The 27,694-nt window shown below is 40.2% G+C and overlaps 1 protein-coding gene, 1 long non-coding RNA gene and 1 other non-coding gene across 4 annotated transcripts in view; all 3 read right to left on the bottom strand.

The window, feature by feature from the left end:
- Positions 1–27,694, bottom strand: part of NHSL1 (NHS like 1) — a 219,757-nt gene that overhangs the window by 177,521 nt on the left and 14,542 nt on the right. The window lies entirely within an intron of this gene.
- LOC118986838 (U1 spliceosomal RNA) lies at positions 7,673–7,836 on the bottom strand. The gene has a single exon (XR_005066469.1). It is a non-coding gene; the product is annotated as a U1 spliceosomal RNA (small nuclear RNA).
- On the bottom strand, positions 13,996–26,196 carry LOC118986664 (uncharacterized). Its single transcript, XR_005066427.1, has 3 exons — positions 26,187–26,196; positions 23,814–23,819; positions 13,996–14,386 (listed from the first exon to the last, which is right to left on the bottom strand). It is a non-coding gene; the product is annotated as an uncharacterized LOC118986664 (long non-coding RNA).

Here is a 27,694-nt window from a genome sequence, read left to right as displayed (position 1 = left end):
AGCCCTTCCATTGCATCTCCCACTCAAGCATCTTCCAACTCAGTAACTGCAGGAACATCTAAACATTCTTAGCATACCTCATAAATCCCTTGTTACAAAAGTTTTCAATAGGGAATTAAAGAAAATCAACTATACCAATATTTTAAACTAACTCCAAACAAACTGTTGTAAGAATCAGAAATAAGATATTGAAAAGATTCAGCATACTATAGATGGTTGAATTAAAAATTAGTATCAGTACTTCATATAATTGGGGTAGGAAAATAATTGGTGACTGTCCATTGAGGAAGATGTTAGAAAACATGACTCCTTCAGCATAATCTGACAATCTGGGAACTGCTGACAGTCCAGATAACCAGCAACGCCTGGGAAAATAATAATGTTGATTAAAAGCTAAAATCATTAATTCAAAAATTAATCTGAATGTGGACTCATAAATACAAGGACGTGTCCTAGATTCTGGGCTTTATAGTCTTGAGCAAGTAAGACATGATTCTGCCCTTGTTATGCTCACAGTTGTATAAGAAAACATTCATGTTTCTCTATAAAATTACTTTTACACAAACACACAGACTAAATCCCAAAAGGGAGGGAACACTGGTGTATTTATGTGCAAACTGTCTGAGTCCATTAAGAACTTTCATCCAAACAGAGCATTCTACTGCCTGAAAGAAACAGTTTACGAGACAGAAGAGCACGTTAATGTGAATGTGGGTCTCCTTGTGTCAACACAGTGACCCTCAGTTTTACAAAATGCCAGTGATGAAAGAATAAAATCTTGGCTCATCATCCACATCCACTAGGGAGCAGCATTCAAGTGTCAGCCTCTCCTTTCGGTCCTAATCACTCGAGAACAGTGAGTCACCAAAGGACCAGCTTTGGTTACCAAAATGAATTATTTTGTTCAGTAGTTTCCTGTCCCAGGGGTAAAAATACAAAACAAAAAATAGAGCAACGTACAGCACGAAATATTCAACTCAAGGCGGCATGCCAAGAAAGCAGCAGAAAGTTTTATTCTTGAGCCAAAGGCTTCTTGGTTTCTTTTAAAAATTTAAATCGTGATAATTATCTTGATGTTTCTTGATGAATCAGATCCGTCTGCAGAACAAAAGTTTGCTCAGGAGTTTTGTGTACTTTAAGGAATAATTATTTCCTAAGCTTATTCACTTTTTTTAAGAAAGCAGCTTACAGACGGATTTAGAAACTAGTGTGCTTGAGTGAAAACATTTGTAATCAGTCAACCTACAGAGGCATTTAGCTTGAAACGCCATTGAAAAAGGAAAAAAGAACACTCTGGGAAGAAAAGAAATTGGAAAACTCATCTCATCAAAAATTAATATCTTTATATTGATTCTTATATACATTTCTCTTCAAATGTTGCCAGAATTTTAAGTCATCACTACTTTAAGAAATTGTGACAGAAAATCTCAACGGCTACACTTCATTTCTTTCCCTCTCAATATAACTACATCAGGAGACAGTATATAACACATTGACAAATCAATTTTAATATCTGATTAGCAATAATTTATATTCTACTTTTCCAGCACATACAAGGGGGAACACCCCCAAAAGTCAGAATTTCTATCTTCTGGAGAGAGGGCCCCTTGTAGTACTGGCTTCCCCCACTAGGTGTGTGTTCTAGGAGCCCATCCTGTATCCGTGCACCAGTTAGTGCTGCTGAGAGGCTGAATTTGAAAAATTCAGTGAATTTTTCTGAAGACTCAGTGCTTTGCCCATTTCATGATGGGTGATTTACCAGCACACCTGCTCACACCTTACTGAGTATTCAGCAGTTTTTGATCAAAAACAGCTCAACCCCCATGCCCCACCCTTCCTACTTACTTGATCGTCCCCCCAGCAACTTTTTTTTTGTTTCCCCCAATGAAAAAAAATCCTCAAAGGGAAATGTTTTGCAGATGTGGAAGAGGGGGGAAAATCAGCAGAAGCACTAAAAGGCATCAAAATCAACAAATTCAAAAACTGTTTTGAGCAGTGGAAAAAATGTCTCAACAGGTGTATTGCACCACATGGAGAGTACTCTGAAGGTGACTTAAGTTTGAACATGTAAGGATACATAATTCTTAAATGAATTCTGGGGGTTTTTGGGTCCCCCTTATAAATACAAATTATTGCTAAGTAGCTATTAAAATGTATTTGTCAATGTACATTATTAATCTGGTGGTGGTTTCATGTATCATGTATAACAAACCACCCTAAAACTTAATGGCTTCAAAAACAAGTGTTTTATTGGCTCACAATTCTGCAATCTAGGCGAGGCTCAGCTGGCGAGCTAGTTCACACTCTCCCACTTGCGCTCACGCTCTTGCTCTCTCTGTCTCTGGATTTCTTAAGGCTTAAGCCTAGAACTTACAGCCTCACTTCTGTCAGTTAAACTCTCAGACCCAACCCACTTTCAGAAGGAGGGGCCGACACAATCAATGGTGCAAATGTCGGGTGGAGCAGTTTACTGGGGCTCCTCATGGTAACAGACCATAAGGGCAGTTTATATTCTACCTTCCAAACTTACACTGTATTTCTTTGGGTAGTGCCAAGGAACTGGCAAGAATAAAATAAGTTTTCAGGTAAAACATTTCAAACAGATAATAGACTGGGGCAATAGTGGGATAGAAGGGAAGCAGAAAATCCTTACTGGTAAGATGCATATGGTGAACCACAAAATAACAAAACTAAACAGATTTGATGTAAAAAAAAATCTGTACCTAAATATATTGGTCTTTAAAATTGTTAAATTGTTTATTGGTAAAATTAAGAAGGAGTTACACAGAAGCTCAGCCATTATTTCTCACGTACCATGTAGGTAATCCTCAAGAAGCTGAACAAGGAGAATGATACACCAGGTTATTACAGAAAAGTATATACATACACCCTCTTTGGTCATTAGAATGACTGTCAGGCTCCCCAGCAGAATTAGTGGGGAGGAAATAGCAAGCAGTGGCTTAACCTTATATCCAGAACTCACTGACCACTGCTCTGGGAGGTGTGGGTTCTGCAAAGCCCTTCCAGACCCTCACTGGGAAAAGTAGAGAACACCTTCATGCCATACTATTTAGTAGCTGTACTTTTTCTATTTAGTAGCTGTACTTCTTCAGGTCAATGAAGCCATTCTGCAACTTGATACGCTAGGGATCTTCCATGAATTAGACCTATATAGATCATTATTTTCTTCTATAAGGCCATGGAAGAAACCATGTAATTCTATTTCTGAAAGGCTTTGTGTGGGCCTTGCTTAATTAATTAGAACAAGTTAGATTTGTAACACAGTTGTTTTAATTGCCTCATAGTTTGATAACGTGCCATAAAACTCATCCGTGAATCCTGAACAACACAGGCCAACCAACTTACTGCAATATTTAATATTTTTAACCCACATACATTAAAATTGACTTTTAGCAACATTGCTTTTGTTTGGTTTTGTTTTTTACTAAATGTTGACTAGTCCTTTTATTTTCATCAATTATTTAAATTTGGAGAGGGCATATCTTAGAAAAAGAAGAGGAAAAGTAAAAAGGTTGTTGAGGAACACAAAGAATTCCATTCAAAGAAACCCACAAAATATGTCTTCCTCAATTTAACACATGGAACAGAGTGTTACACCATTAGCTTTCCTCTTTATTTCTAAGCATGTACTAATAACTCTTTCTGCAATATGCAAGATTCTTTCATGGAGCCAATTGGCTGAATTAACACTGACATCATTTTAAGCTATGACTCAGGGTTACAAAACAGAAAGGCTGGCCCTGGCTGGTGTAGCTCAGTGGATTGAGCGCGGGCCTACAAACCGAAGGGGTCGCTGGTTCGATTCCCAGTCAGGGCACATGCCTGGGTTGCAGGCCAGTCCCCGAACTAGGGCGCTCTAGAAGCAACCACACATTGATATATCCCTCTCTCTCTTTCTCCTTCCCTTCCCCTCTCTACAAATAAATAGAATCTTAAAAAAACCCCAGAAAGGCTGAAGTAGAAACAGTGAAGCTCCAGCATCACTCAGAAGCCATCTAAACTGTGCCTTCTTTCCTGAGGCTGTAGCTTTTTTAGACCAAATGTGAATGGAAAGGAGTGTTTTTCAAGGAGGAAGAAGAGTAATAACATACATGTAGAGAATAACTATAAATAAATCTGAAAGATCACTGCTTACATAACTAAGTTCCATAAGACACTGCACAAAATTATCAGTCATTATATTCACCACAGGCAAAGAGCTCAAAGTACTTGCATCAGCACACTTTTTGGGTGGATGGGAGATGTTTATTCAAAATCACAACACATTATCAGATAACCTGGTGCCACTGAACAGACACTGAGATGAAGAAAGAAACTCATGCCCTGTCTCGAGAATGCCATCTCATAGAATTAGATTGAATAGAGAATATATTTGTACCCAATAATGTTCTGTGGTGCTTGACAGTCTTTAAAAACCTTGCACTTCTATGTTTGGTCTATGACAGGGGTGTCAAACTCATTTTCACTGGGGGTCAGCCACATCAGCCTCATGGTTGCCTTCAAAGGGCCAAATGTGCCCTAGCTGGTATAGCTCAGTGGATTGAAGGTGGGCCTGCGAACCAGAGGATCGTGGTTCGATTCCCAGTTAGGGCACATGCCTGGGTTGCAGGCCAGTTCCCAGCAGGGGACACAGGAGAGGCAACCATACATTGATATTTCTATCCCTCTCTCCTTCCCTTCCCCTCTAAAGATAAATAAAATCTTAAAAAAACAACAACAACTAAGGGCCGAATGTACTTTTAGGACTGCATAAATGTAACTACTTAACAGTTAAGCAAGAGCTTGGCCCTGCTGCTGGGTAGGAAGAAGGTTCTGGGCCAGATAAAACAAGGTGGAGGGCTGGATTGGGCCCTTGGGCCTTGTGTTTGCCACCCGTGGTCTATGAAATAATACTTATTATTTAGTGTTCATGTTTACCAAAAAATACATCAGTAATACCTTATAAAATTTTAAAGATATTAACTTATGGTCACATCACAGAACTTTAAAAGCACAAATTTTCCAACATTATTATTTACTAATCCAGAAGATTATAGGTTTCCATTCATATGTTACAAAGATGCAATTATTAAATAAGAATACCTGAAGTAAGAAAATTAGAATTGGTTGAGGTAAAACAAATGTGGGAAGCATACAGTACAACACAAATTAGCTGGCATAATCATCAATATTACTCTCTATGAGATGGAAAATACCCGACTATAAAAGGGAAGAAACACAAAAGTGTGGGCAGAATTTCTAACAGAAAGGCCATTGTTTACACATAAGTTCCACACTCTAGAAATATGAACACCTGCCAGGTGATTAAACACACCCACATGCAGAGTGTTCCATGGCTTTTCTTTTTAATTACCATCATTTATTATAATCACCAACAGGTAATTTTCTAAGCAATGTGAGATCAGCACTGGAACTGAGGGGAGCTAAGTCGTTGCAACGAGTTCAAGCCACGACTCTGGCATGATTGGTTGTACCTGTGCAACCTGCCCAAAGGGCGAATCATGATTTCCTCCACATTCTCCTACCTGGGCAGCAACACGGCTACTGCAGAGTCAAGTGTGGGGACTGCACTGGATCCCAGATAAATTACATTGCATAAAAATTATGTTTAGTGGGGTGTAACATCATTTCTTCATCCTGCACCCAAGCCAAATGGGCTTTCCACACCCATTACATCTCCAAGTCCAATTAGGTGACATCTGTCTTGAAGCATTTCAGCCCCTCTAAAAGCCCTAGTCTTTAACCTTTTGCAAAATATTGGTACACTGGGAAATTTACCTTATTTTAATACCACAACCAAGTATGAAACTGCTGCCTCAGTTAGGACAGAAATAAACTATGCTTTGAATAAAATTTTAAAGCTAAGATTATCCATACCAGTGATCTTCTCAATGCAAAGAGGTATATTTTATACCACAATGCACCACATATTCCACACATACATACATATCCACAAACACATATTCCAAACATACAAAAATGAATGTGAAATAAGTACAAACTATGTCTTTCCTTTAACAATATGAGACACTCCGTTATTTTCTATTCTATTTCTTACTTTATGCTCTGACAATCCCTAGTTTGGTTTCACCAACACACTAACTGGGCAGCAACCAAAATTCGGAAAACACAGCTCCTTCTTTACAAACACCAATTCCTAGTTCTTTATAAAAAAGTCCCTCCTGCCAATGAGTGTTGGTATGACACTCCCTGCAGATGACACTAGAGAGACACTCGAAAAAGGGACTGATGTGGAAATAGGTCTGCTTCTGGGACATTCACGAAACAGGCGGCAGGACGCCCAGAGCAGATGAGCACTGACAACGCAGCTGTAGAAGCCAATGAGTTTCTATCGCTATACTGAAAATGCTTTATAACAGGCCTTTTTGGACAGGAAAATGGAAATTTAAACAAGACTTTATTTTTTCTTATTATGTAGGCAGCATTTTTCTACCTGATAATATCTGGTGTTGAAACGGATGTGGGAAAATGTGTGCAATGTTATTAGGATTGTCATTTGTACAGCCTGTTTGGAGAGGGATTTGGGAGCATGTAACTAAATATTAAAGGTACATGCCCTTTAACCCTGCAATGCTTCTACTAATTTATTCTAGGCTTTTCCAAATGCACCGAGAGAGATGTCTAAAGAGACTGACCATCAATGGGTAAATAGGTATTTATAGTACAACCACATTTTTTTAAGTTATATAAAGAAATGTTGAAACAACAAGGTATCTCCACACCACTGTTTCTCGGTGAGACGCCATCGGCATTTTGAGCAGGAGGCTTCTTCATAACCGCCCCCTCCCCCCAGTTTTACAAACACTCCCCGGTACAAAAAAGAAAGGCCTAGTAAGATATGCTTAATGCTGAAACTAGAAATGATCAAAGCTGCCTTTCTCAAATATTTTCTTTTTTCTGACCAAGGCACCATGAAAGAAGGACCTTCAGAAAAACAGTATTTAAGCACCAGTGGTTCCTGTTTATCAAACTATAAAAGAAGAAAGGATTTTCACTCATGGTAATTTCTGATCATTGTATAAATTTAATGTCAATACACCTCAATATATGAAGAATCTGGCAAAAATAAAACAACCAACCAACCAACAGACAATAAATACATCTTTAGGAGTTCTCCATTTTCTGCTGAAGAGTTTCATTCACGCTCCATTACAAGAGCATTTATAATTATTCCTTTTTTTTTACAGGACCCTTGACAAAACTTATCAATACAACGAGCTGTCTATTTAACCTGATGAAATGAGCATCAGTGGGCAAGTCCATAACAAATGCCAGGTCACTGCACTGTTTTATCTGGTGCAGTAACTGAAGAGCATTTACTAACCACTCCCAGAAAAAAATAAAACAAAAACACTCCCTGGGGTAGCGTGGTAGCATCCTTGACTGAGAAAACCACTACTCCACGTGTGCTGTGAAGAAAACAATCAAGAAAAGATGTTACGGGGGGTGGGGGGGGGCGGGGGAACGCAGGCTGCAGAACAATACATGTGGAATGCCTGTAATTATGAGGAAATAAATCAACCACACTCTGGTGTGTATGCTCACCAATGCAGTGAACTTGGAGACACGTGGAGAGAGATTTACAAGTTTTGTTCTGTGAGCTCTGACATCGTTTGATTGTTTTTCTCCTCAGGGAAACGCGCGAGTGCAGTCCCCCACGACCACAGATCACGCAGTCGAGTTTCCCACGTGCGGGGAAACCGCAGGGGTCAGCACATCCAGGGTGCAATGGATGAGCCTTGCTCTGGGAAAACCACCTTCGGGATCATGGTGTCTCTCCTGCCAGGTAAGTGTGTTGTTTGATTTTTTTTTTTTAATTCTTTCTGTACCGGTGGTTAAATTTTATTAGGTTAACGATATTTTATTTGGGGAAACTAAAATCTGTAATATATTCACAAACCTTAAGTGGTTATTTTGAGAACTGTCATCGAGTAGTACCTATTCAAAGAGCTATAAATCACAGAAAGAAAGAGAATTAAGAGGGACAGACATGTTTCTAATGACTTGCTTGAGTCATAAAAGTTCTTTTCCTTCCTTATAGAAGTGATAAACTCTTTCTTTAATACATTCATTAACATGCATAAAAAGAATTTAAAATGTGGAAATTAAACAGCAACACTGCCTATGGTTTGAGCCCCAACTGGTTCCCTCTTTCCACAGTACACATAAAATTATTACCTCTCCCTTCCATGTCCAGTTTGTACCGCACGCTTGCCTATGTTCTAGCCAGCTGGTCTACCTGCCTGCCCCACCGGATAGGTCTTCATTTAACCTGCATGCCTCATCCTCTACCCCATGGACTATTTCCCTCTCCCCATCCCACTCCCTCGCTCTCAGTCACACACATGTTGCAACTCACAGTCGAGGTCCTTCTACTATTTGGACTGCATTTCCACGCTGACCATGCTCATGAGTAATTAGTCAATCTCACCCACTAACGAGCTGCTCTGAGAAGGTTGCATGATTTATTTCCATTACTATGGAAACAATAGGAAGGTACTTAAATCAAGGTATGTGAAAATTCAGTGCAGGTTTTGTTCTGTTGGAAACCAGAGTTTATACAATTGTGTTTATGGGGTTTGTAATTTACACACATATGGTATCTACAGCCCGGTAAACGGAGCTGTACTTGCACCGAGACAGGACTGGAACTCATACTCAACACTCACACAGACTGACAAAGGGAAAAGAATGAGAAGTAGCATGTGCCTAACATGCTTGAGATACTTACCATGTAATTCTTAAATTTCATCTTATAAAATTACTCTCATACGTCTCCTGACTGCATGGCAGCTGTGAGAAAGAATTTATATTTCTCTACCACCAAAGAAAAGCCAAAATACTCCTGGGCATCTCCTACCGAATCATGGATCTGGAGTTAAGAGAATTATGTTCTAACACCTAAAAACTGATTCACTGAGGGCTTCAGAGCACAGGAATTATAAAATAAACCCAGTAATAAAAACACTTCATGACATTTTGACTTATTACGTTAATTAAGTATAATCTAAAGTCAGGCAACTAACATAAAGTAATAATTATGAGAGCAAGAACTGTTTTCCTCCACCACACCCTCTCTGAAATACATAACTTGTATGAGGTCCTTCCTTCACAGAATACCTCCCATCTTTCTTATTCCTTTGCCGATTCAGAGTACTACATCTTTGTAAAAACAAGAAAACCCCGCACAACTGAAGACCCCGGAAGCCCAGGGAACTGAACCGAGCCGTTAGTCCAACCAGCAGCAGGAACCGCACCCACAGAGTTCCTTTCCCCAGCAGCACAGCCAGGATCGGTCAGTTCCGTGTGTTTAAATCACTTGTTCGTTTTCCACACTTCCTCTCCCTCTGTGAGGCTGCACCGGAACAGCTAAGGTGTCAGTGATCTACACTGTGAAAGTCGGAGCATAGCACATTCAGGTCAATGTGTCTTAGTACTTCCATTTGAATATTTAAGGAATCAAACTCACAAACTTGACTACACTGAAATGTTTCTATAAAAATACTCCTCCCGTGAACTCTGAGAAAAATACACAACTGTGACCAAAGACACAGAAAGCTGGACTTATTCATTCCCACGTGCCCCCTCAATTTTTAAGTGCCATGGGAACTACTTTAAAGTTATCCATACATTTTCAAACTTCTACTAATTGTTTAGTGGAATTTAATCAAAAATTAAAACTGCCAACCCGAAAGATGGCACAAAAAGAACTCAAAGTCCCAGAGCCAATAACTCTAAGCGACCGAGAAATTGCCAGCCTCTCAGAAGCACAATTCGGGACACTATTTATCAGGATGCTCACAGAACTGGTTGATTATAGTCACAAATTAGAGGAACAAAGTTACAAATTAGAGGAACGTGTGAGGGCTGGACTGATTGAAATGAAGGGAGATGCACAGGAAACCAATAGTGATGGAAAGGAAACTGGGACTCACATCAATGGAATGGACCAGAAGGAAGAACAAAACATCCCACCAGAAAGGAATGAAGAAATGAGAATTCAAAAAAATGAGGAGAGGCTTAGGAACCTCCAGGACATCTTTAAACATTCCAACATGCCGATTATAGGGGTACCAGAAGGGGGAAAGAAACAGCCACGAGTGGAAAACGTATTTGAACAAATAATAAAGGAGAACTTCCCCAGTCTGGCAAAGGAAATAGACTTCCAGGAAATCCAGGAGGCTCAGAGAGTCCCAAAGAAGTTGGACCCAAGGAGGAACACACCAAGGCACATCATAATTACATTAGCCAAGACCAAAATGAAGGAGAGAATCCTAGAAGCAGCAAGGGATAAGGGGACAGTCACCTACAAAGGAGTACCCATCAGACTGTCAGCGGATTTCTCAAAAGAGACCTTACAGGCAAGAAGGGGCTGGAAAGAAGTATACCAAGTCATGAAATCCAAAGACCTACAGCCAAGATTGCTTTATCCAACAAAACTTTCATTTAGAATGGAAGGACAGATAAAGTGCTTCTCAGATAAGGTCAAGTTCAAGGAGTTCATCATCACCAAGCCCTTATTATATGAAATGCTAAAGGGACTTATATAAGAAAAAGAAGATGAAAAGGATGAACAGTGAAAGGACAGCAAACACACAGTTATTAACAACCACACCTAAAACAAAAGCAAACCAAGAGGACAGCTAGATCAGGAGTGGAACCATAGAAATGAAGAACACATGGAGGGTTAGGAACAGGGGGGTGGGAGGGAGAGAAGGGGGGAGAAGGCACAGAAAATAGCATAGATGGTAGGTAGAAAATAGATAGGGGGGAGGGCAAGAATAGTGGGGGAAATATAGAATCCAAAGAACTTGAGACACGTGGTTATAAACTAAGGGGGGGAGAATGGTGGGGGAGGGAGGGTGTGGGTGGAGGGGATTGAAGGGGGGGAATAGAACAACTGTAATGGTATAATCAATAAAATATATTTTAAAAAAAATTAAAACAGCTAAACATGTGAAAATTTACATTTCATTTCTCATATTACAAATTTGCCTTTTATTCCATTAGTTATCAGTAGTAAACAGAAATAAACCAGGACTGATCCCATTAAACCATGTCTTAGTCTCCAGGCTAGAAATCTGAAGTGTCTAGAATGTCCCTGAACTAAATAGAGAATGATATCTAGGTTAAAAAAAAGTCTTAAATAATTCAAACAAGGAAACAAATTTACTCCTAGAATAAACCTGTGTTCCAGTGAAATAATCTGAGAATAAATGATAATCCTATATGTTAAATAAATTTAGTTTTATGAAAAAACAAACAAACAAAAACAGGAATAAGTACCATAGCTTTCATTGATTCCTTTCTGTTCTAAAAGATTTCTGGATTATCTTTAAGTAACATTACAGGTATAGTTTAATTGGAATCTATATGAGAAAGATTCAGTTTGAGGCTACAATATTACTCTTTTAACAGTTCTTTTAACATTAAGGTATGAATTAAAATGTGATAATCCCGGTCCTTAAGAAAGCATTCTTTGTAACTGGTAGTTATATCATTTGTCATATTTGGAAATTTATGACAATATACCTGATTGCATGTGCTATACTCCCTTCCCCAGGGGTTGGGGTTGGAGCGAGTCTTCTGCACTTACATAATATATATACTATGGGTCCTTTAAAGAAGAGTCAGTCATCTGACCTGCCTCCTCCCATCTTCTCATTTCAAACAAACAAGTGAGTCACACATGAATGCTGCAAGACTGGCTACTCATATTTTGGATGCTTGAACATTTTGTTCAAACAAGCATGGATATATGATGACTATGAATATATCCCGGTAGAATCACTAATAGGCTTAACAGGTTGAGCAAGATCTTATGTAGAATATTCAAGATTTAAGAAAAAGCAAGTTGGCCTAGAAGAAAAAAGAAAAATCAGTCAGTCACATATTTGTACGTGTTTTAAGAATGCATTTCACAGCACTCTCTGCACCGCTGGCATTAATGTATATTGTAAAATATTTTTGGAGGGCACTTAGGTAACACATAGCAGAAAACTTCTTTATAAATAAAGTTAGCTACCTGTGACCCAGAGATTCTACTTCTAACAATTATTCTCAGGAAACGATAGCCAAGTAACCAAGACAGGGGTCATTGTGCAAATATGTTCACTGAGCCCATATTTAAAATAGCAAAAAGGAAAAAAGATATTAAATGTCCAAAGTAAGGGGATTAAGTAATACATATTTCCCTATAATGGAATACTCTGCAGGTATTAAAAATATTACCTACTCTGCAGGTAATGAGTAACGGCAAAAGATGTCATGACATATTTACTTGAAAAAAGAATGTAACAAAACACATATGATGTGCCCAGGCTGGTGTGGCTCAGTGGATTGAGGGCCGGCCTGTGAACCAAAGGGTCGCCAGTTGATTCCCAGTCAAGGCACATGCCTGGGTTGCAGGCCAGATTCCCAGTATGGGGTGTATGAGAGGCAACCACACATTGATGTTTCTCTCCCTCTCTTTCTCCTTCCCTTTCCCTCTCTCTAAAAATAAATAAATAAAATCTTCCTAAAAAATAAAAAAAACATATGATATGCTATCATTGTTTACGTCTGAGCATATTAAAAGTTCTAGGTAGATCTACACAAAAAATGTTCAGATAACTGTGAGTAATAAGGTTACAGTAATTTCTTTTTCCTTCTTGATGCTTCTGTTTCCTTGTAAACTTCTCCATGAAATATTTTGAAGTACAGCTTTATCTGGCTGTGACTGGTGAAGTCACATCTGAATAAATATTGCACAAATTTAAAAACGAACACTGATTAGATAATGGTCCACTGTGGTGTCTCAATCACCAAAATACATCTCACACCTGCCAACCAAGAAAAGACTATCACCCAGAAGAGGCTGCCGACCTCTCCTGGCATTTTGGGGTCACATTTCCCATTTTAGTACTTCTTTCAGCTTCTTCCTAGCATCAGGGCAGAGCAGACCTTTTGCTCAACAGACTCATAGTCATAAACTCTTCCATGCTAACCAGATGGGTTACCCAAGCTACACAAGCTAGGAGGAGCAAGTCTCAGGTTGCAAGAAGCTCACGGAGTCCTCTGGCGAAACAAGCACACGCGCCAACAATTATGGTGATACAATGGCACAGACGAGTTACATACAGTACTTAGAGTACTTACTAAGTAAGAGTAGAATCAGACAACTGTCTGAAAAGACAATTGTCTGTCAAAAAACTCAAAGAATCTGCATAGAGCTAAGTCCTAAAGAAAAAGCTCAGTAAACAGAAAATGCCATTTGGTCCCAGTTAATTTGAAATCTGTATTACTCAGGGTTCTGCAGAGAAATAGAACCAATAGGATGTGTGTGGAGGGGAGGGAGCTGTCTATCCATCGAGAGAGACATTTATTTTAAGGAACTNGTGATACAATGGCACAGACGAGTTACATACAGTACTTAGAGTACTTACTAAGTAAGAGTAGAATCAGACAACTGTCTGAAAAGACAATTGTCTGTCAAAAAACTCAAAGAATCTGCATAGATCTAAGTCCTAAAGAAAAAGCTCAGTAAACAGAAAATGCCATTTGGTCCCAGTTAATTTGAAATCTGTATTAGTCAGGGTTCTGCAGAGAAATAGAACCAATAGGATGTGTGTGGAGGGGAGGGAGCTGTCTATCCATCGAGAGAGACATTTATTTTAAGGAACTGGCTCATGCAATGGGGGGTCTTGCAAGTCCCATACGTGCAGGCTGGCAGGCTGGAGACCCAGGTAAGAGGTAATGGTGCAGCTCAAATCCATAGGCAGTAGGAAGGCAGAATTTCGGCTTCCTCCCCTCAGTTTTTCCTAAGAACTTCAACAGGTAGAATGAGACCTGCCAACCATATTACAAGGCATAATCAGCTTTACTCAAAGTTTACTGGTCTAAATGTTAATCATATCTTAAAAAAAAAACCAAACTTCATAGCAACATCCAGACTGGGAACACCTGGCACCACAGCCCAGCCAAGCTGTCACAGAAAATCAACCATCACAAAAGCCAAATCAGAAAAGTAGAGTAAGAGACAGATGCAGTAAGATTAGGAGCTTTCTTCAGTTTTTCATCTTCAACTCATTTTCGTCTACTTTCCATCTTTGCTTTTTCTCACACAAATTCTGTGTTTATCTCTGTAAGTCCTGGTGTCTACTGACCTTACTGTAAGAGGAGGAAGACTTTCAGAAACCCTGGCCTCTGAGCCACACCGTACCTAGATCAACTTAACTCCCTGAGACTCACAATCTAGTGCTTTGTAATTTTTACTTTTATGGCTTCAATTACCACCTCCACTCTGCAATATTCTGCTGACTATCTGGCAGCTTAAACTCTGCGAATCCAAAAGCTAACAAAACCACTTCCTCTTTCGTGGTTTTACAAGGGCTGTGGCCACCATCTTCATTCTCCAGGTCATCTGCTCTCCAAACTCGTCCAGCACCCGAGGCTGCTGCCTGTCCTCCGCACCTACCACCAGTGCCTAACACAGCGCCTGGCACATCGTGCGAGGCAAAAAGATAACGAATGAATGAAAAATTTTGTCCCCAGGGAACTGTCAATTGTGGTAAATTCTATTCCAAACATTACCCTTTCTTCTTCTATTATTCTTACACAAATACAAGTCAGATCATTTTAACCATATCCTTGTTTTTCAACTCCTGTCTCAGTTTTCTGTTTCATCCTATACTTTACTACTACCAACCTTATTAATTAGAGCTATAACCCTATCACCCCTCCATTCAAACACCTTTAATATCTCATTGCCCACTGAATTCAGCACCAGGCTTTTCTACTCAGTGACCAGGTCGTTCCCAATTAAGCCTCAGGCTCTCTCTGCAGGTATTCCCACTACTGTATTCAGACATATATTTAACATACATTATGTCTACCTGGAGACAAAATGATCAGCACCAGCTCTCAAACACACTTGGTCTGCAAAGACACAACAGTAAAGAATGAATACAACATAATGTACAGATGCTGAAACCCGGGTAGGTATGAGATGACCTCGAGAATGCAGGAGGCGCTGAGGCATCGGGGACACGTTCACTGCGTAGCTCAAATGCCACGTCCTAAGAAGACTCAGGAGATCCAGCCAGTACGACAGACTGCGGGAAAGAGTTTGGAGGGGGAGGGGTCACTGTGGAATCAAAGTACATCTCTTTTACTAAACAGTCGGAAAAACCATCTATTAGAACTAAACACAATTCTAAAGCCATATGTACTATATTGTCTGATTAGAAAATAAGAAGTTGACGTATCTAGATGACAGATATTCAACCTTTTCTATCTCATTGCGCACACAAACTAATTACTGAAATTCTGTGGCACACCAAAAAAATATATTTTTTGCTGATCTGACCAAAAAATAAGTATGTTTTTGATCCATTCACACCAGATAGCTATTGTTGCTTTAGCTGTTCTCTCTTTTTTTAAATTTGACAATCTAAGGGAAAAGAGGTCAGTGCCCTTGACTAAATCAGGTATTCCATGTTTAAAAAGTCTTGCAGCACACTGAAAATCGCTAGACCAATATCAGCTCTCAAATTAATGATCTTGAATCACTTATTCCAGGAGTAAGTCTGCACACTCTCACTCCACGCTAAAATTAAAATACCTAAAGAGTTTGAGCACACACTTTATCACTAGATTTTTGCCATACAACTTTGGTGAAAACCAAACCCATGCTCTTCAAAGGACAGCTTTACACAACGCCAGATACTGCCAGGACTGCCTCACAGCGCGGTGGGTACCAGTAAAAACTGAAAAACCACCCAAATGCCTATCAATGGAGGAGGATTAAACAAGGTGTTGGGGGCTATGAGGACAGACACAAACACGTTGACTATTTAAGTCTGAAGAGGAGAGTGGGGCTGGCGAGCGTGCGGAACAAAATGCCGTGGACTCCTCTGAAGGAGCATTTAATCATACAGCTCATGTGTGGTGGCAAGCCAAAAATCTAAACACGCTAACACATTCCAGGTCCAATTTATTTTTAACCCAACGATGTTTCTAGCACTATCAGCCACACTCTCTCAACATGACTATTATGAAAAGAATGCTTTCACTGAAATGTATAGAATAATATTTTTATCAGTTTTTAAATGTCAAATTATGTCTATTTGCCAGCATGAGTGTTCCAGACTGTGTCCCATGGGAAAATTTGGGGGCCTCATGACTACTGCTGTCAACATCCCTTTAATACGGCAATTCCTCGACAAAGTGCAGCCCGGATCAGAGCTCGATATGCAGGAACAGGCAAGCAGAGTCCTGCCTCTGAACTTAATTAATAGCACAGGCATAACGAGAGAAAACGAGGTAGAATTTTAAAAATGCCTTTTCCCGGGTTGTTTCAGTGTTTCCAATCCAATACCACGTTACAGCACCAATGTTTTAGTTGAAGGCTTTTTCTAAGGCAGTAAAAGGTATATTCAGCCATATGACAATGTCTTTACTGAACTTAAATAATATTTCTACAATAGGTCAACAGGAAGTAAAAGGAAGGAAAGAAACCAAAAAAACAAGGAAGCAACATTTGGCATTGTTAAAAATAGCTTGAAATAGCAGCAAATTTCAATACTTCTATCTTCTAGTCTACACCCAAATTTTGGATTTTCATGTTATGTCAATCTGAGAAATGCAAAAAACACTCAAGTGAATGTATGTAAAAATTAAAGAGGCTAGCATGATCATCACTCAACACTGCATAATTTCCCTTAGGAAGGACTGAATGAAAATGCATATACTTGGGACGTTATTCTGAAGAACGGGAAGAAAAGGCAGATCAAACGTCAGTGTTTGGTCAACCACAATGTTTTCAGTTCTTGTCTAGACTTTCATTCACTCACCAAACCCCAAGTAAGCGAAAGCGCAGAACAGCTAACAGAACAAACTTTAGACCCTTTAACTGCCCGCTCAACGAACGTGCACCTTCATTCTTTCTGTTCATTATCTTCTCTACTTTCATATCCTTACCATGACTCATTAACATTAACTTAGAAGGGAAAATATCAAGTGAGGAATTGATAACTGGAAAGCATCTGTAATTTTCACATCCTTCTGTTACACACCATCTGCCAGTAGTGGTTATGGCTGTGAAATGGGACTCTGGAGGCGGTTCCTAACGTAGGTAGCTCTACAGTTTTAACACGTAATATCGGACCGTTGCTCTGAAGTCAGAAAACAAAAACTGTTACCTTTGTTACAGACTGTGTGGAAACCTTAGGGTGACTCTGAAAGAACTCAGTAAATGGACATGTATATGCCAGATATTAAACTGGCACAGGTAGTCTCTAAGCAGGATACCAAGGAAAAAATAACTCCCTTTTCTTACCCCAAATGGAGAAATGTCAGCTGCATTCAGGAACCAAAGTCAGGCTACAGAATGACATCACCAGAAATCCAGTTCCTACCCTAGCCATCCATTCTACACAACATCAGTTTATGCTATCACAGTTCATCCCGAGCAGCTGCTCGGGAATTTAAAAACAAACACAACACCTATTTTTTTGGGGGGGGGGCGATTCTAGAGATCTTGTCATCTCATTCACCTATGCTTCACATGAGAAAACAGAAGCCTAGAGAGTGGACATAATTTGTGCAAGTGACACGGTGTCCAACACTAGAATGCAAAACCTTCAAAACTCCAACTCTTCTCTGTGTCGCCCGTTGTCACTACACTTGGACCTCTGTCTGCATACTGCTGACTGTGTGCACATGGAGAATTGTGAGAAACACAGGCAGCACCCATTCTGGAGGAGTTGGTATTTTACCTGGACCTCAGAGATACATAACATGAATCGTAAACCATTTTCTAAGTATCATTATTTCAGTAGTAAAGAAAGACATGTGGAAAGAAAAGGGATTCTGAACTCAGTCCAGAAATGCAGGTACCATTTCAGATTCAGAGAGTACAGAGGGTAGCTCCTTCCAGGAGAGAACATGACCTCGAGGGTCACTGAAACCTTCAACAACATGTTCAGCACAGACACCACACTTGGGACCCTGACCAAACAGAGCAGCTATCGGTGTTAAACTGACAGTGTGAATTACTGACACAGTGTGAATTACTAATCCAGCTGTTTATCAATTCTAAACATTGCCATAAAGAAAAAGTATGGGGGCAACAAAGAGAAAGTTATATGCAGAGAACTGTTACAAACTAACCTAGCTAGGGGGGGAAGGGTTAATGCCAAAGAAAGGAGATAAACTTTCACGCTTACTAATATAAATTTTTAAAAAGTGAGATCTTTGTAAGACGTTCAGCTCATAAAACTGTTACATTCAAGATTTACCTCATTTGGTCCTCACCCAATGCTGGAATCTGGACTGGAGGCCACAGCCCTCCCATGTGGCAGAGGGGGAAACCAGGACACACAGACTGGGTCTGGGTTTCTGGCACCGAGCTTCCAGGACCCGTGGAATTTCCTCTGATAAAGGGAAGCGGAGTATCCTCTGTCGTCCACAGCAAGCCCCTTTCAACCATATCTGAATTTACATTAATGAGGTGACTCTAAGAGAGGGATCAACCCCGTCATCTGAGGTCTGGACCTTTCGGCCCCGCCCCACCCCACCCTCTGGGGAAGACCGAGGGACTAGCAATTGAGTTCAATCAACAACTGCCACTGATTTAATCAACTGTGCCAAGGTATGAGACCTCCATTAAAAACAGTAAATGGGAGGTTTCAGAGAGATTCCGGTTGATGGCTGCATCCATGGGAGGGGGGCGCACCCCAGCTCCCCAGAGCCAGAAGCTCCTGCTCTCGGGACTATTCTGGACCCGGCCACGTGTACCTCTTCATCAGGCCGTTCACCTGTATCCTTTATTATGTCCTTTCTAATAGACTAATGTAAGTCAAGTAAGCATTTCCCTGAATTCTGTAAGCTTATAGCAAATTATCAAACGTCAGGAGGGAGCTGTAAGAACCCCCAATTTATAGCTGGTGGTCAGAAGCAATTACCTGGGACCTGAAGTAGAGGGGTGGCCTTGAAAGACTAAGCCCTTAACCTGTGGGGTCTTCACTAGCTCCAGGGAGTTAGTGTCTGAATTGCCTAATGTGAGGGGGAAACTCCTGCATTTGGTGTCAGAAATGTGGCTGGTATCCAAGTCTTGATGGTGACATGGCAAAACTGCAGGAAAAAAAAAACAAATAAAGAAACAGGGTTTCCCCCCCACTTCTATCAGCCCTCAGTGGAGTCTCTGCTCCACCCAAAAGACATTATTCAACCCCGAGAGAAAAAAATAAGAGAACCTGAAGACCCAGTTTCCATCTCTCCTCCAGGAAGCAGACCGGATGCTCCAAATAAGGCAGGGGTGTCAAACTCACTTTCACTGGGGGCCACATCAGCCTTGCAGTTGCCTTCAAAGGGCCCAGTGTAATTTTAGGACTGTAGAAATGCAACTACTCCTTAACTGTTAAGGAGCTAAAATCACATTGGGCCCTTTGAAGGCAACCTCGAGGCTGATGTGGCCCCCAGTGAAAATGAGTTTGACTGCCCTGAAGTAAGGCATCTCATTTAGGAGTGGACTGATGCTCACTAGGACAGGCAGTTAATCCAGCTGCTGTCCACTCTGCTACTTTTATGATCTCTCCAGGAACATAGTGGCCCTACCTGGCTACAGAATAAGAGATGCTTTGTTCAGGAAGGAATTCTTCACTGGTTGCAAATATAATGGGGGAAGCAAGGGACATGGAAAAGTCAAAGCTGACCCTTCGTTCTGGTCTGGTGGCTAGAAGGATGGTGTTCTCCCCAACAGAATAGGGAAGGTGGAGGAAGCAGGCGGGAAAAGTGTTCTGTTGGAGAAGACAGGAAAATAAGTGTCCAGGGGCTCTAGGCAAAGGGGATGAATTGAACACAAGCACCGACTTAGAACTCTCGCAAAGTCCCACTGAAACAAAGAAATTGTTTTTAGGAAGATGGAGAGAATGGGAAAAGAAAAAAACAAAAAAAAATTTTAGAAGCTGGAATAGGAAAATTACCAGTATCTGACTGGATATTTGAGAAACCAATTCTAATCCAATTTGGAGGAAAGCTAAGAACTTAGGCAATTTACACTGCAGAGTTCTCAAAGTGCGGGCTGGTACCCAAAAGCACTTCTGGAGCAGAGATGAACTGATTTTCCTGGAAAGAGGGAACAGCTACAATAACAGTTGGCTGAAAACTGCCTAAGCCATCTATATCCCCCAACCCTACTCTCCTAAGCGTGGGGGACCATCCCTCGCCTGCCCAGCAGAGGACTGGAGGTAGGTTCTCAGAAGGGGTTCGAACAGGACTTCTGGTTTGGGAACACAAGGCACAGTTGAAAAACCTACCAAAAGCAGAGGCATTAAGTAAATAAATGCATTCTAAATGCTCAGACCCCAGGCTTTTTTCCAGTCCCTGAAAAGCTGACCGCCGGGATTGGCTCTCCAATAAGTGATTAAAAGAGTTTTCTCCCGAAGATCTGACCAGCCTCAGAGGATGGCCCACCCGCCTAGCAAGTTCAGTCCAAACACTCAGATCCTCCCACTCAGCCTTTCTGTTCCCCACACAGAAAACCGTAGACAGACAAAAACTACCAGACACCTCAGGAAAAAATCACTAAAACAGAAACCAAAACAGGAAAGGGCACTCGGAAGAAACATTATTCAAGGTGAAGACAACCTGGAAAACTCCCTGATATTCTCAAAGAGATGAGAGGAGACAGGATGTCAACGAAGTAACAGCGGGCCGTTACATACAAAGCAGTCAGAGTAACGACAAGAGAGCTCCTGGAAACGAAACAAAAAGCTCCACAGAAGGATGGGAAGAAAAAGTATGAGAGAGATGTAACAGGCGCCACCTGGCCAGAAATTATGGCTCAAACAGAAGAACAGATCAAAGCCTCAGAGCCAATACTTTTAAGCAACAAAGAGACAGCCAACCTATCGGATGCACAGTTCAAATCACTGATGATCAGGATGCTCACAGAAATAGTTGATTTAGGTGGCAAATCAGATGAAAAAATGAAGCCAGCACTAAGTGAAATGAAGGAAAATGCACAGGGAACCAATAGTGATGGGAAGAAAACTGGGATTCAAATCAAGGGAGTGGACCAGAAGGAAGAAACAACCAAACAGAAAAGAATGAAGAAACAATTCAAAAAAATGAGGAGAGGCTTAGGAACCTCCAGGACATCTTTAAACGTTCCAACCTCCGAATTATAAGGGTACCAGAAGGGGAAGAGGAACAGCCACAAGTGGAAAACGTATTTGAACAAATAATAAAGGAGAACTTCCCCAATCTGGCAAAGGAAATAGACTTCCAGGAAGCCCAGGAAGCTCAGAGAGTCCCAAAGAAGGTGGACCCAAGGAGGAACACACCAAGGCACATCATAATTACATTAGCCAAGATTAAAATGAAGGAGAGAATCCTAGAAGCAGCAAGAGATAAGGCGACAGTCACCTACAAAGGAGTTCCCATCAGACTGTCAGCAGATTTTTCAAAAGAGACCTTACAGGCAAGAAGGGGCTAGAAATAAGTATTCCAAGTCATGAAAGGCAAGGACCTACATCCAAGATTGCTCTATCCAACAGAGCTTTCATTTACAATGAAAGGGCAGAAAAAGTGCTTCTCAGATAAGCTCAAGTTCAAGGAGTTCATCATCATCGTGCCCTTACTATATAAAATGTTAAAGGGACTTATCTAAGAAAAAGATAAAAATATGAAGAGTGAAAGGAGAGCAAACTCACAGTTATTAACAACCACACCTAAAACAAAAGCGAACTAAGTGGACACCTAAAACAGGAGTGGAGCCACAGAAAAGGGGATCACATGGAGGGTTAGCAACAGGAGAGCAGGAGGAGGAGATTTTGGGGGGTGGGGCAGGGAGAAGGTACAGAAAATAAGTAACATAGATGGTGGGGAGAAAATAGACGGGGGAGGGCAAGAGCAGTGTGGGAAATATAGAAGCTAAAGAACTTATGACATATGGACATGAACTAAAGGGGGGGAATGTGGGTGGGAGGGGGTGTGCAGGGTGGAGGGGAATGAAGAGGGGGGAATAGGATAACTGTAATGGCATAATCAATAAAATATATTATTTTTAAAAGGTACTGTAATCAAATATTAAAGCAAAAAAGAAAAAAGTATGAGAAATATCTAAGTAATACAAACAATGACATGAAAAAGCACAGAGGAAACATAAAGTTAAAGATCAGTCCAGAAGATCTAACACCTGAAATTATAAAGAAGAGAAAACTAAGGAGGGAAAATTAAGAATTATTTCAAAAACTTTTTTTCAGAACTAAAGCAAAGAGTTTCTACATTCAAAAAGCTCATCAAGTACCCAACAATATTAATTAAAACACACATATACACCAAATGATACCATTCAAAATTTCAAATTTCAGAACACCAGGATCAAAGAGCTGACCCTAAAACCAGCCCAGAGGCTGAGCTCCACCCAAACTGTGCCAAAAAGAAGTCAACAGAGGAGACAAACACCAGCAGAGAGGAAACTGCTAAGATGATAATAAAGGAGATCACACCCTAGCCACAGGGGGTGGAAATAATCTAGATTAGATTATTTCTCCCATAGCAGAAAGCTCTGGGAGAAACCTCTTCTAAAAGGACCACATTGATAGAATTCTTAAGATAAAAAGAAGGTACTAATTGGGCAGATATGTTTTACTGACCCATAAAACATACCTAATGTCAGGGAAAACAAAGGTGTGCAGTAAAGAGAAGGCAGTCACAGTGGGCTCTCCTCTGAGCTGGTATCCGGTCACTTGTCAACGGGGAATGTGCAGTGGGAAGGGTGTGTGTGGTAGGGGTGGATGGAGGGAAGGAGCAAGAGCAAAGGCCTCAACTTGAGAATTTAAATAATAGATAATACTTTAAAACTTAAAAAAAAAACCATGAGTAACAAAACCAGCATGATGTTTAGAGAGATGAAAGCAAATTTCTTAAAAAATCAGCTAAAATGTTTAAATGACTACCCATGTCCAAAGGTTTTTGACATGAGCCAATCCCCAGTGCTCATTTCCAAAGCCATGAAGCCAGCTCACCATGCAGAACAATGCACACAGATGAAATGAATCACCATAAATCAATCCTCTACAGACATTAAAGAAAAGTCAAAGCAAGTAGTTTCACAGTTCCCTAGCAGTTACATCTCGGAATGCTAAGGACAACACATGACCTTTCAATGTGTTGCAGTGACTATCAGCCAATAAAGAATTTTATCACTGCCTCCTCCTTAATTTTCCTTCCCCTCTACAGCTTTTCCTTTGACCACCCAGCACTCAACAATCACACTTAACATATTTACTGTCTCTAACCAAGAAAAACGAAAACCATGGTATATCAAAAGAATGCCTCAACTTGGTCTAGATCCACAGTGCCACCTGACAGGTGACAGTTTCTAATATGAAACTATCTGTTTCTATTATGAAATGGGGTACAAGATAGATCTGCACAAAATGGACATGATAGGTCATTCAAAACACATTTTCCAATCCATTCCGAAACAGACACTCACCATAGCTCAACTTAAAGTACTGCGTTATGACTCAAAACACGAAATATATTCCTTTCAAAGGCTTAGTATTTCTAGAGTACTTTTATTACCTCTTCTCCATTAGCCCAAATAATCAAGGAAAAAAATAACCAAACATAACATTTTGATTGGAATTTCACTGAAAATACTATGTATTTCCTAATTATGCTAAATGTGACATTTTGGCCATTCATCTGTTTTCAGTGAGGAAGCTTGAGGAATTTGCAAGTGATTTCCCAGGGGAGGAAATATTTAACTAAAAAAAAACACAACACTATTGTTATTTGGTCCTACTCCATTAATATAAATAGACATTTATGTCACTAAGATTTAAGTGACTAGAACAGTTTCCCAGACTCAGCATTTTTTACCTCTTCTTCTCATTTTTTTTTCCCTTCTTACAGCTACAAAGAAAGCTGTCAAGGTCCATTTCTGGTTACAGAGATAGGGAAGCCCAGTTTCATATAACAAAATTATTGCACAATTCTAAAACCTCTTCATTGAATTTTTTTAAAGTTCAAGTTAAAAAACAGAAGTTCATTTCCACTTTGGAAATCAAAGTTGAAAGAAAAATGTGACCTCCTAGAATTTAATTCCTTCCAAGGAACTCCCTCAAGAACATAAATTGTTAAGACATGGCCACTTGGGGAAAACATTTTCAAGTCATGTTTGACATTCAAAGCTACATGGGACTTGACAGGAATAACTTTTAACAAGCTCAAGTCTGTCTTTTCTTTGCATGTTCAACACAATTTAAAAACATGTACTTGACCAAAAGCTTGTTGGATTCTATAAAACAATTCAGATCCTTTTTACAGAGAATACACAGGGGAAGTGAAAGGATCTTTAATGTTTTACATATTGTTTTTTTTTAAACCCACAATCGTTGAACAAAAATCAAATGTAAGTGCATGCCCATATAAAACAGAGGTAACTAATATATATATATATATATATATATATATATATATATATATTAAAACTGATAAAACTGCTGACCTTCATCCATTTACACTCTCCCAGAAAAAAACAAATTAAAAGAGGCACTACTATAAGCAGACCACTACTTACCACAGATAAAAATGCTCTACACATAGGTGCAAACTGCCTGACATGAACCTGCAGGCACTGGTGGCTCACCCTCCCGTGAGCTCGCACCTGGAATGCATATGCACAGCCAAGATTCTGATGAGTGCAGGGCCCAAAGAGCTTCATCTCATTCACCCCGGACACTCTCCGACCCCCTGCTTCCAAAGCTTTCGATTTTTTAAATATTTTTATTGATTATGCTATTACAGATGTCCCAATTTTTACCCCTTTGCTCCCCTCTGCCTGGTACTACCCTTCCCTCCAGCTATCCCACCCCATTTAGTTCAAGTCCATGGGTAGTGCATATAAATTCTTTGGCTTCTCCATTTCCTAAACTACTCTTAACATCCCTCTATTTTGTATCTACCAATTGTGCTTCTTAATCCCTGCACCTTTTCCCTCATTCTCCCCTTTCCCCCCTCCCAGCTGATAACCCTCCAAATAATCTCCATATCTATGATTCTGTTCCTGTTCTAGTTATTTGCTTAATTTGTTTTTTTAGATTCAGTTACTGATAGTTGTGAATTTATTGGCCTTTTACTATTCATAGTTTTGATCTTCTTTTTCTTAAATTTAAGATGTTCCTTTAACATTTCATGTAATAATGGCTTAGTGGTGATGAACTCCTTTAGCTTTACCTTATCTGAGAAGCTCGTTATCTGCCCTTCCATTGTAAATGATAGCTTTGCTGAGTAGAGTAATCTAGGCTGTAGGTCCTTGCTTTTCATCACTTTGAATACTTCTTGCTAGTCCCTTTTTGCCTCCAAAGTTCTTTTGAGAAATAAGCAGATAACCCATATGGCAACGCCTTTGTAAGTAACTCTCGGCTTTTTCTTGCTGCTTTTAAGATTCTTGCTTCCTCCATATCCTTTGGTATTTTAACTATGATGTGTCTTGGTGTGCTCCTCTTTAGATCCAACATGTTTGGGACTCTCTGTGCTCCCCGGACTTGTATGTCTATTTCCTTCACCAAATTAGGGAAGTTTTCTTTCATTTTCTTTTCAAATAAGTTTTCAGTTTCTTGCTCTTCCTCTTCTCCTTCTGGTATCCTTATGATTTGGATGTTGGTATGTTTGAGAAATGTCCCAGATGGGCCCTTTATACTATCCTTGTTTTTTTTTTCTTCTTGCTATTATGGTTGAATGTTTATTTTTTCCTTATCTTCCAAATCAGTAATTTGAATCCCAACTTCCTCCCATCCACTGATGGTTCCCTATAGATTTTTCTTTACTTCACTTGGTGTAACTTTCATTTCTTCCTTTATGTTGTTGCCATACTCAATGAGTTCTTTGAGCATCCTCATAACCAGTGTTTTGAACTCTGTATCCTACAGGTTGGTTAGCTACATTTTGTTTAGTTCTTTTTCTGGGGTATTAGTCTGTTCTTTCATTTGGGCCATCTTTCTTTTTCTCCTCAATTTGGCAGCCTCGCAGTGTTTGTTTCTGTGTGCTAGGGAGCTGCTTTGACTCCCTTAGAAGCAAGGCCTATTTTAGAAAATGTACCTGTAAATTGTGTGGGGCGGAGCCTTAAGTAATCACTAGGGTGGGGCAACCCATTTCCTCCCGCTTTGTGGCTCTGTGTTGGGGGAGGGCTCAGAATGGGGGCAATGCTGTTGCCTGGCTTCTGGAGGTTTGCTCGGCACTTGCCCCCTTTCCAGTCACTTCACTCACTTCCCATATAAGACTGGTGCCCTTCCAGCTCTGGCCCTAGTGGTGAATCCCTGAGTGGGTGGGTTGCCTAGGTTCTAAGTTTGTGCAGACCCTTTAAATGGAGTCTTCTAAAGATCTGGCCATTTATTCCACTGCCCCAACCCCCCTCTGGTGTTTTCAGCCAGAAGTTATGGGGATTTACCATCCCCAGGGCTGGAAACCTGGGCTGTATGGTCTGGCCCGGGGCCGGGATTGCTCACTCCCAAGGTATCCCTCACAATTTTTATCCACCACACATGAATGTGGGATCTTCCATTTGGCTGCCATCACTGGCTCTCCGCCCATTCCCATGACTACCCTCCTCCTACCCATCTGGATGAATGTGGTTTCTCTAAATCCTTAGTTGTCAGACTTCCATACAGCTCACTTTTCTGATGGTTCTGGGTGTTATTTGTTTTGAGATCTAGTTGTAATTTTTTTCAATGGTTGTGGGAGAAGGAGAAGCAGGTCTACCCATGACTGCATCTTGGACCAGAAGTCCAAAGTTTTCTGCTCACACATCCAGCTGTAATGAAGCCAGATCACACAGGAGGGGCTGAGAGGAGAGAAAAATGTGATCTTGTACCCTGGCCGTCATGTATCAGCCATTTGCCTACAGAAAATTCTTACATGATGATTAGGCCCTGTGGCCCTGGAGGTCTGGGGATCTCAGGCTGCACAGGCTTTGAGGGGCTATCCTGCACCTGGCCAGGCTCTAGAGACATGGCTTGTAAGAGAGTATGCATTATAAATTCAAAATAACTTACAAATTATTATAACTTGACAGGTTTCTAAATTAGAGATTACATGTGTGATTAAAGCAACTCACTGGAACTCAACAAGCCAAAAGCCCTAACGTGATTGTATCCTATCTCAATTTAAAAAGAGGAAAATGGCGTCAAAGCAAACTCATACCACAGATGTGATCAAAACACTGTTTTTAGAGAACATGCTGATTAAAGTTAATCCAATATTCTAGACCTTCATAACCAAATTAGCGTGATGTTCAAAAAAAATGATCTCAAGTCCATACTAAACCCAATTATCAAGCCCAACATCAGCTATCTAGAAATTAAATTAACCAGAGCACAAGTATACTCATTAGAAAATTTTACACCATTAGAGTCCAATCAAATGATTAAGTCCAATCCTTTATTCCAAGGTCTTAATGCCATTTACATTTTGATTTGAAAATGTACTCAGGAAGAAAGTAGAAATTGGTTTGTTTGGTTTTTTTTTAGTAGGAAGGACCATTCCAAAGTATCTATCAGCTAATACTCACTGTTCATTATGGGCCAGCCACTGTTCTATATATCTCATTTGTCTGCACAACTATAGGTTCAGTGCGTATTTCACAGAAGAGAAAACTTAA

Source organism: Sturnira hondurensis, unplaced genomic scaffold, assembly GCF_014824575.4.
Source record: "Sturnira hondurensis isolate 20B ecotype Veracruz unplaced genomic scaffold, ASM1482457v3 Scaffold0004474, whole genome shotgun sequence".
Classification (NCBI taxonomy): Eukaryota; Metazoa; Chordata; class Mammalia; order Chiroptera; family Phyllostomidae; genus Sturnira; species Sturnira hondurensis.
This window is presented reverse-complemented; position numbering and strand designations above follow the sequence as displayed.